The following is an 11,623-nucleotide window of genomic DNA, read 5'->3' as shown; positions in this document are numbered from 1 at the left end:
CCTTTGTTTCATAGACCACCTTTGCTAAATGGCCTACCAATTAATTGTAGTACAAATATGTATACAAAAAATAGACCAAAATTTTTCCTATTGACCTTCCACACCTTTTTGGCGTACCCATTGCACACAAAGGTGCAATTGCTAGTAATAATGTCTTTAAAACAAGAGATGTCTTTAGAGTCCCACCTTTTATGAGAGAAGTCTTGGGTGAGAGCAAGAGGCTTGGAATTATGGTGGAGATTCCACCAGATAGATCTTTCTCCACATATGAGATCACTACTGCTGGCCCTACTGTTGGCAATCCTATCATGAACTACTTCCCAGGCTCTCCAGATTGATCTGAAGACAAGGGAGCCTGACATGGAAATAGGAAATCTTCCAGCTACTAAGTCATAGAAGGGGAGAGATTTCCAGGTCTTTGCCCCCTTAGGGGTTCCCAGTAGGATGTTGTTTCTGATAAGAATTTTCCAAGGTTCATTACCTTCTAAGGCATGAAATATCCACTTGGTAGCTAATGCAATACCTTGTAATATGAGATCTTTTAATCCAAGTCCTCCCGCTTTCTTTTGCACACAACACCACTCCCACTTGACAACGTGAGCCTTTTTGTTCCCCTTTCCATCCGACCAAAAGAAACACCTAATAGCTTTCTGAATATCATTGACCTGATAATTGTTGAACATCCATACTGAAGCATAATAGATGTTGTATGAGGACAAGATCTTTTGACAGACCCGTAGTCTGCCCACAAGAGAGATATTGTTTGTTCCATTTATTTAGCTTCCCTTCAATTTTTCTTCTCACCCACATCCACATCTCCTTCAGGCATGGGGAAACAGAGAAAGGGATGCCCAGGTATCTTACCAACATGTTAGGCCCTCCCCATTGGTAGCCATATTGGCTAATCCAACCAAGTGGCTCTTCCTTCCATCCCAGAAGGATAGACTTGGCTTGAGATAGTTTTGCCCCACAAGCTTCCCCAAAAAGTTTGATCATAAATAGAAAAGAGTCCATATTATCCTTAGACAATTCCAAGAAAATGGTTGTATCATCTGCAAACTGAATGTTAATAAGGTCTGCCATGTCAGCGAGTGACATCCCTTTGATTCTAGGAGATAGGTCATTTTCTCTTAGAAGGTAGTATATAGCATTTGAGGCAATAACAAAGAGGGAAGGGGCCAAAGGGAAACCTTGTCTAATATATCTGCCAAGTAGGAGGGGATGAGTCATAGAGCCATTGATCTCCAATTGAACATTAGCGTCATTGAGGAGGACCTGAACAACCTGGCAAAATTCCATGGGAAATCCGAAGGCTTCTATCATCATCACAATAAAACCCCACTCTACTATGTCGTATGCTTTCTCAAAATCAACAAGGAGCATAGCTACATTTTGGTTAGAATCCCTAGCCCATTCCATAGCCTCCCAACTAGTAATTAGATTCTCAAGGATGTACCTTCATTTGATAAATCTAGTCTAAGTGGAGCAAATGAACTTAGGGAGCACCTGCTCAAGTCTTAGGGCTAGAATTTTTGCTAGGATCTTGTATGAGACATTCAATAATGTGATTGGGTACTAATTCTTGATCAAAGATCCATCCCCTTCTTTTGGGATCAACTTGATGATACCTTTGTTAATATCTGGGCCTAGAGAGCCTCTCTCCATAACTTCTCCATAGATGCCCATTAGGTCCTCACAGATCCAATCAATGTTAGATTTGTAAAATTTAATGGGAAGACCCTCCAGTCTGGGTGCTTTATCATTTTTAAGGGCCCCAATGGCCTTCTTGACCTCTTCCATTGTGAAGGGTTTCTTAAGAGTGAGGAACTCATCATTGGATATCTTCCTAGGAATAATCCTCCTGCATTTCTTTCTAGCCTCATAAGAAGAGGGTGACTCTTCAGATGAAAATAATTTTTGATAGAACATGAAGAATTCCTCCTTAATTCCATCTAGCTGAGAGACCTCCTTAGCATCAATCCATAACTTATCCACTCTCTCTTTACACTATTTTTGTTTAAGAATGTTAAAGAAAAACTTAGAACATTTGTCACCTAGTTACAACCACTGGGCCCTGGCTCTGATCATCGCCCCCCGCACCTTCACTTGCTGATGTTTTCTTAACTTGTCTCTGGCCTGAGCCATTGAAAGGGACAGGTTAAGGTTACTGGGCTCCTTTTGGATCAACTCCTTAGCTTGGGCCAATTGATTAGAAAGAATTCTCTTTGCTAATCTGTTGTCTTTGGCTCTCTTTTGACAAACAGTCTTAAGCAAACATTTCCAGCTCTTTACATTTTTATTCCATCTACCAATATGGGTTAGTGGATGTTTATTACCCTTATTAATCTTTCTAATGACAAATATGCCAGCAAGGACATCATGATCATCCAATAATTTGGTGTTAACCATGAACTTGTCATTCTTGCCAATCTGAGGGGGGGGCGTAGTTTCTTGGTTCAATTTGAGCAATAATGGGGTGATGATTAGATAATGAGACTGACCAAACTTGAACTTCCCAAGTTCTTTAGGGAGAAGGTAAAAAAGTCATTGTTAGCATAAAATTTGTCCAGTCTGCAGTAGATCCGATTCTGTCCTTTTTGATAGTTGCACCATGTAAACCAGATACCTTTGTGAGTGTTTCTAAGACCCACAAGAGGGTCATAGAGGCCTGTAATGTTCTTCATCCTCTCCTAGTGCAGTCTCTCCCCACCTTTCCAGTCCAATCCAACCCCTCTAGTCTTATCAGCAAGCTCTCTACCATATTGAAGTCCCCCCCAATACCAAGGGGATGTCACGAAGGGTGCACAACTAGTCCCAAAGTATTGATCTATCTCTATAATCGTCGGGGGCATATACCGAGCAGAATCCGAAAACAAAGTTGTCAATCTTGAAGGAAAACCATGCTGCTTTATTTCATGGAGAGTGGCCATAGTCATGAGGGGATTCTTTCCATTTAGTATTGATTAAGAGGGTGGTTCCTCCCTTTCCTTTGTCATGCTTGGTGCAAATTTTGAAAGAATCTCTCCATACAAAGTTTAAGTTGACATCAAGGGTAAAGTTAATAGCTTTAACCTCTTGAAACATAACAATATCTGCATCTTTATGCTAATTGATAAATCTTATGATGATATGTTTTCTAACAGGGGATTCAATTCCCCAGATATTCCAAGATATAAGCTTCATGAGCACAAGGGGTTTATTGAGTCTCTTTGGTAGTTATAAAACTGCTGAAGCACTTGGGATATTCTGCCTTCCCATGTACTCTTTTGGGGAGGGGGGAGATCTTATTCTTGTTTCCTCTAGGTCTCCCCCTCTTCCTCTTGATCTTGGTGGAATATTTTTTACCATCAAATTCTACCCACTCACCTTCTTCAGTCTCACCATCACACTCAAAATCCTCTTCTAGGTCTCCACTAGCAACCAAGTAGTTGGAGGCGAACTCTGTCTCTGAATCAACCCTCTGTCAAGAGATATGTCTTGTCCATTTGAGATGCCAAGGTTAGAGATTGTGGGGATGTGATAGGGATTAAACTTTCCAAGAGATGGGTCAGTAGTAATGATCTCAAATAGGGTAGAGTTTGCATCAACACAAACATCCTTTGATAATAAGGATTGGGCCGCATCATCAAGGGGGTGGGGAGGGGGGGGAAACTATCCCCCTCATGGGAATCCAAAGTTTTGTAGGACTCATTCGAGGCTTCCACAACCTTTGGACCTTTGGATAGGATGCCAAATCTGTTGTATACTTTGATAGACTCTGGGTCATTGAGGGGGGAGTAGAATACCCATTCCTACCCATCTCATTGATGTTGCGGTCAATATTTCAAATTCTTTAAACATAGATTTAACAAGGGAAGATTTAGAGTTATTACCATTAAATATAATCTCAGGAGGAGCTTCAAGTGCATCATCATCCATAGGAGTTACAACATGGTTCTGAGCAATAGGGGAAGGGGCAGAGATATCCATATTCTGAGTTTCGATGTTTCTCAACTTTTCAAGCGCTAACTGTTGCGTATTTTTCTTCTCGTTCTTCTTCGATTTAGGAAAGACAATTTTTCTCTTGTCATTTTGAGACTTCTCCACTTGGGAAATGGCCTCGGATATTGTAGAGTGCGAGGGTGGGTCCGTATTGAAGGGACCGAAAACAACATTGCAATCAAGCACTGGGGGCTCTCTGTGGGGCTCGACGATCGCTTGGTTAATGGTTTCTCTAAGCAATTTCAACTTAGCGATCATGGGTTCCGAGTCATCTAGATGGGGATCAATGGGGGTGTGATTTTTTTCAAGTCTACCTGAGGGCTGTTTGTCTTCCTTCAGGTTTCTGTTATTTCCTTTTTGTAAGCCAAGATGGGACAATTTATTCTAATATATCCTTCTCTACAATAGAGAAAACATGCGTTAACCCCACCTAGGGTTTCCACAATGTAGGAGAACGACTCTTCATCGACTTTAATATCAATGAACCTAGGAATGTCGCAGCCAGGGTTGACATAAACAAGGACTTTGGCGTCTAAATGAGGGATATGAGAGGGAGAGTTGTCCATTCTGATTAGTCTCCCAATCAGTTTAACAATCCAGAGGACGAATCTCCAAAGAAGTAGTGGGAGATTACTAATTCGTAACCATCTAGGGCACGAAAGTGCCAAAATTTCTTCACTTACAGCATCTCGCGAGCAAGTTAGGGCACGAAAGGTACATTTTCCCACATTCCAGAGATGTTTTTTAATAATTTCAATTTGCGATTTATGATCTTTAAGAAAAATAATGAAGAGACCTTTCTAAACCATTCTAGAATGAAATATTAAACCCTAATTTCTTAACCCATACATTTTAAAACTAGTCATTAAGAAACTTCCTCGTAGGACATTTGTCTACATCGACAGCAACAAAAAAAATAACAGTATCACAAATCCTATTCTTTTCCATGCCAATGGCTTTAATCATAGCCTCATTTGGAATGATAGACACAAAATACAAGAGAGGGTTAGGATCCTTACCTCCCTATTCGCCTTCGCCATCACTCCCAGGGTTGTCTCCACTTACCAATTTGAACTTCGCTTCCTTAGAGACAGAGAAAATTGGTTCAACAATGGCCTCCTTGAAGGTTTTGTTGCTTAAAACACCAGATGCATCTCGTGAGGCGTTCGAACGATATGAGAAAATAGGTGGTCCTTCTAGTACATCCCCCATTGGGGCACATCCATGGTCGCACACTCGACCTGGGCATAGAAATAAAAGCAAAGGAAGGAGAAATAACTATGAAAAGACTCAAAAAGTGGAGAAAAGAAGGTGCTCACTGATGTGGAAGAGGCCTTACAAAATCCTCTACATGCAAGGGTCGACCCCTCGTCATGAACCAGGGAGTCGAGGCCACGTCAACAGTTGCAGAGCGCTCCCAAAACTTTCCCCGACATCTTTTTTCTTAGGTTAAATATGTTAAGGTTCGATTAGAGATATGATTACATTTCAGATTAAGTTAGGGCTAGTGTAATATAGATAAACATTATGATTCTTATATTATTTTATTTTATTTATTATAATATTAATATATTATAACTATATACTAATAAATACATGATATATTAAATACAATGCAAAAATTAAGTTTGGATTATTGTTAAGTTAGAGTTATGTTTAAAGTTGGTGTCAGATTAGGCTTAGGTTAAATATGTTAAGGTTCAATTAGATATATGATTAGATATAAGATTAAGTTAGGGTTTCAGTCATATAGATAAACATTAGGATTCTTATATTAATGTATTTTAATTATTATATTATTAATAAATTATAATTACAATATTAATTTTTATATATTTGATATTGCTATGTTGTTTTCATTTATTAATTTATTATTATAAACATTAGTACTATATTATTAACAATATTATTTTATTATCAAATTTTTTATATTTTTTTTGGTAAGCTTCTACCTTATGGGGGTATATCCCTTTTTATTAATATGCAAAAACTAATACATCCAACGAGAAATTATATTCACCCTTTCACTCAATACATTAATCCTCTCCATCTGAGAAGCGGAGAACAAATCTTCATTTAAGCCTACAAATTTGGCAAAGGAGGTAAGGGAAAATTCCTTTAGCCCTTACCTATATAGAGTAAGGGCCTCTGCCATTTTTATTTTTTTGCCAACCGCCTCTTAATCAAACATGTCAGTGATGAACCCACTCTTGGGGTTAGGAGAAACTGGATCCAAAGTTGCAATGACCCCTTCCTTTTACCTTTCTTGCAGGATCCTATGAGCTAGTCTAGATGCCTTATAACTTACCTTCCATTTTCTTCCATGAATACCCTAGAGAACATCTAAATAATTTCTCTATTGTGTTTGTGTTCTTCATCAACAAATTTAGAGCCAAGCACATTTTTAATTGTTGACAACAAGAATTATTCTTCCAACATGAACAGTCGACCAAACTACCTATTGATTTCTTGCTTTAAGCATATACATGCCACTCCAAAATAGACCCTTGCCATTATCGCCTACCTTGATACTTCACTAACAAAGCCTCTTATCATAGAGAATGAGAGGTATGCATTTATAACTAGATGGAAGTCCTTATAAATCCCTTCAAAAATTTAGAAAATCAAGAAACTCCTCTTGGAGGTAGCTATCTTTGAGCAAATATCTCTTCTCCTCCAAAGATTCCCTTTACACTTGTTGCAAGATATCTCTTTTTCAACTATCTTTTTCTTGCTTGTTAGAGTATTTCCTCTTTATCTTGGATTTATAAACATTGTTTCCTAAAAGGATACCTCCTTGTTGTTGAAGGTGGGTATCCTTGTTTCTAGCTTCCTTAAGACATCAACATAGGGCTATGTTGACATCTTAAGGGGGGCAGAGCATATCGCCCTCTTTGTACTATATTGTACTATATTTTTACATGTCTTAAATAGGGTGTTCATTCTCAAAACTAGAGCAAACAAACTCTTACACAAGGTGCTTCATACCCAAAACTAGACGCAACATTCATATATTTTTTATACGGGGTGAACATTCTAAAAAATAGAGCAAACAAACTCTTACACAAGATGTCCTCAAAGCCAAGAATATATTTGTATTACATGAGGCTATACATTCTCAAAACCAAAGCAAACAAATTCTTACATGAGATATTATTGATACCAGACACACATTTCCATTTTCATTTCATGTCTTACATAGGTTGTTGCATGCTCAAAACTAGAGAAAACAAACTCTTATACGGGATGCTTAACACATGGAACCAAACAACTGCACACATAGCAGGATGATTAGAACTAGCAAAACATAGCTAGACTATTCCTACTCTCCTCCCCAACATGGATAACATAGAAAAACACAGCTAACATATGGCATCCATGGCCTCTCTCACTTTTCTTCTCATGGATCACCTAGAAAAATACAACTAGAGTGTGATATCCATGTCTTCCCTTTCGTCTAATCATGAGCTCATAACTTTATATTTGTGGTTAATGGTTTGATGCATTCTCTTTCTCTTTTTGTGTGATCACTTGTGTTCTTGTGATGACATTTCAAGAATTATATTAGTTGTTGAGACATTTTAATTATCGAGGTCCCTATGAATAGTTGACTTAAGATCTTGTTTATTTTTTTAGCTTTTGTGTTTTCTATCCTTGCATGTGATTGTGTGAGTTCAGATCCTAAGATTGGGGGCTTGATTTCTCAAAATTAACGATGTCTTATCTCCTTGTGATCTCTCTCCTAAATTGGTCCTCTCTCTCATCTATGACCATAAGCTCATACTCTGCTAAAGTGGGGGCTAAATTTAGCATCATAAATTGTATGCCTTTATTAGTGTGTCCAATTTCACACTCTCCTAGCACCTATTTTAGTATTTCCCTTTTCTCTATGTATCATATGACCTTTATTGTAATTAATTAATATTTAATTTAATATTATAGGTCTTATTCCACTTTATTACATCATCATCACACTCTTATTTGAGCCCTTAATTCTAGGTGTGCCCTTTATCATTTTATCTCGAGTTATCCTTAATCCTACGCTAATTAAACTCTCAAAGCATATTTAATATAACTGCACATTATTGTTTGAGCCACCAAGTTGGAATTTGCATTACATCCTCATTATCTCACATCCTAGGAAATTCTGAAAAAAGATTGATAGGATTAGGGCACTTTGATTTACCATGGTCCCATACTTTTTTCCTCGAATTTCATAAGGATAATAAGATGGTCCTACCCTATCCAAATCTAGCTCTGTGTGATAACATATCAAATATAAGTCAACATAAAGGTGAGTTCAATTATGAAATCCCTATATTAGGCATCCTTCCAACTTGTTTTCATCTAAAAAAATCTAAGCAATCTAAGCAATCCAAGCAATCTAAGAGATCAAGAGGAATTTGTGAAGCATTCATTATCAAACATTTTCAGAGATCTTCAAGGTTGTATATTCATCCTAAAACCATTGTGGAGCAAAATTACATCAATCCTATGCAAGAATGTGTGTGTGATTAGGGTTTTGTGTTTGTCATGCCATTTCATACAACATTTGTGATTACATTCAAAGAGTAAAGCATCATTATCAACAATTGCATATCTAAGGTATATCTATTCAACATTTATTGCAATTATTTGTATTATTTCATTCAAGGTTAATTCCTAAAATGGGGTTTGACTTAGGAAAACCCCTATTCTCAACAATTTCCCCTTTCTTTTTGTGTGTAAGAAATAGGTACAAGGTTGCATATGGGAGGATCAACAAAGTTCATAGAGATGAATAGATTCAACTTTCAGAGGTGGAAAATTTGGAGGACCATGGGGAATTGATGTGCCCTAGCCACAACAAATCAAGCCAATCTTCTAGGAACAGATTTGTGACATGTTATTTTACCTAGATCTAGGTTGGTGACTTCGTACGACATCTGTAGCTCATTATTTTTTCCAATTTACATAAGAAATTCCTTAGTTTACCCCAAATTTAAGTATTTTCACAATTCAACTTGGAAAGAGGGAATCAAACACCAACTAGTTAATCCAATAAGAAATATTGGCCCTTTCCTTAGTTGGATTGAGGCTAGAACTATTGGTTTCACCCCTCTTTTAATATGTTGGCTAATTTGGTTAATTGGTGGTCTTATCCTACTTGGTGAAACCCTAGTTCCAAATTACACCTCTACATTTTGGTGAAGCCCACTTCTTTCATGCTAATTTATGATTTGTGTTCTTAGATCTGATTTGTATACATTTTGAATTTAAAATGCACTCATAGATCATATTTTCAATTAAAAACATGAATTAAGAGGTTAAAATTCATAAGAACCCTAATTTATTTTCCTAAAATTGACTTATGGGTTGCATAATTATTCAATTGTGTTTTCAGATCTAGTTCATTATTCCGTTGCATCTTCTAATTTGCATGTTTCAAAAAAGTAAAAATGAAACAACAACAATTTTTTTTTCTTTCATGCATTGTCATGTGTGTTTATATTGATCCCTTTATGTTGCTTCTTTCATTGCAAGTTTCCTTTTTCTTAAATTACAAAAATGTCAAATTTCTTTTTTCAAGAGAATGATCTTAAGTTGTAAGGATTTAAGATATATGAAAATCCCCTTTATCAACCTTTCAATGATTCTAATCCCAAAGTTTCTCTCCCTAAAGAGGACATTGATGCAAGAAAATATTTTAGCACTTCTCTCAATGATCTCCCTCTTTGGGATTCACCATTAGAGAATGGTGTGGATTATTCTCTTAATATGTTCCCCCTCCATGAGAGTTCCTTGGTGAAAGAGGATGATATTATGGTAAAAGAAGGTGATATGAGTGATAATTCCTTTAATATCACCTCACCTTCTATTTATTTCAATAATATTTCCCCTATAGATGAAGCATCAATGAGACATGATTTTCCCTTTCCTAAGGTTTGTCATGAAGATACTTTAGAGAAAAAAGATAATGTTTCCAATTCTCTCTCTCCTAAAGATGAAGAACCTAATCAAGACCAAATCAATACCATTCATGTGTTTAAGAAGCTTAAGGGTGGAGTGAATCATGAATTTGATTATCATGTAGTTCCTTACATATATAATAATGAAATGTTTGCTTTGGAAGTTAACATGAACATACAAATTGAAGCACAATATACTTTGTTATTTCCTACAACCCTTTCTGCAATTCAAAAAAATACGCAATCTCCTACTAAAGATGTTCCTAAAGGAGAAAACCCTATATAAGACATGCAAAATATAGTACAAAAATATGGTACAAAGAGGGTGTTATGCATGTACCCCCTTAAGATGTCAACATAGTCCTATGTTGATGTCTTATAAAATCTAGAAACAATGACACACACCTAAAATACCAAGGAGATATCCTTTCACCAACAATGTTCATAGATTCAATCTAAAGAGCATTACTCTTATAAGCAAGGAAAAGATGGTTGTAAAAGAGATATCTTGCAACAAGTGTAAATGGAATCCTTAGGAGGACAAGGAGGAATAGATCTTTGCTCAAAGACATCTGCCTCCAAGAGGATATTTTGAACAAAAATAATATCATTGACCAAGGAAGGAGAAAACAATTCATACCTTCCCCCTATTGCTAGGTAAAATGAATTTTTGATGAAGGATGACACACTTTTGGCCTAGAGTGAAGGGTTTGTTTATAATAGACATACATTGCCAAGTGAAGAAGAGGTTTTTTCTTCTCTGCCCTAAAAAAATACATAAACTACAACCTAGAACCTAGGGACCAGGGCACCCAACATCCTTGTCCTAGGACCAAGGCACCTAGCGCCCTGGTCCTCCCAGTTTAGATCCAAATTTTAAGGTTCCCTTCCAGACTGTTTCAAAGTCTAGATTTCTAGGTTTGTAACTGTGAAGACCATAAAAATAACACAAAAGTAATAGGTGAAAATGGATGGCATATTTTTTCATAATCATTTCAAACAAATTCAAGTTCCTATTATGTTTCTCCTCACCCTATGACACTAGTAGTTAACTTAATTGGGGGCTCTTTGTCATAAGAGGTGATTCTTTTTCAATTACAATCATCTTGGGGCACCAACATAATTCATTCTTGCCTCTATGCTTGGGGGGCAAGAATATTATCCTATATCTTCTCTCTATATTGTAGACACCTAAATTTGACTAATTAATTTAATCAAATTTAAACCCCTTTCTTCCTATTAATTAATTCTTAATTAATTAATTTCCCAAATCCCTTTCTTCCAATTAATTAATTCCTAATTAATTAATTTTCCAAATCCTATCCTCCTAATTAATTAATTAAATTAATTAATTATCCTATCCTCCCAATTAATTAATCTAATTAATTAATTATCCTTGTTCTCCACCCCTTTTGATTAATTACTTTAATTAATTAAATCCCCCCTTTTTTCCAAGAACGTGGATTAATTAATTAATTAAGCTCAAATTCTTATTTGAGCACATGTCTCCTACCATTTAACCAACTTCTAACCTACCCCTTATCCTTACCGTTGGGTTCTCACGACCCTATCCTAGTCATCTCCCTAACCAACCTTATCTTATCCCTTCTAACCTCCTCCCCTTCACACATGTGTGCACATTCTAACTATTTTTCCTATTTATTAGGAAGATATTCCTTTATTTGGGTGGTTAT

Source organism: Cryptomeria japonica, chromosome 11 (genome assembly GCF_030272615.1).
Source record: "Cryptomeria japonica chromosome 11, Sugi_1.0, whole genome shotgun sequence".
NCBI classification, from domain to species: Eukaryota; Viridiplantae; Streptophyta; class Pinopsida; order Cupressales; family Cupressaceae; genus Cryptomeria; species Cryptomeria japonica.
The sequence above is the reverse complement of the archived record's forward strand: the minus strand, read 5'-3'. Positions refer to the sequence as shown.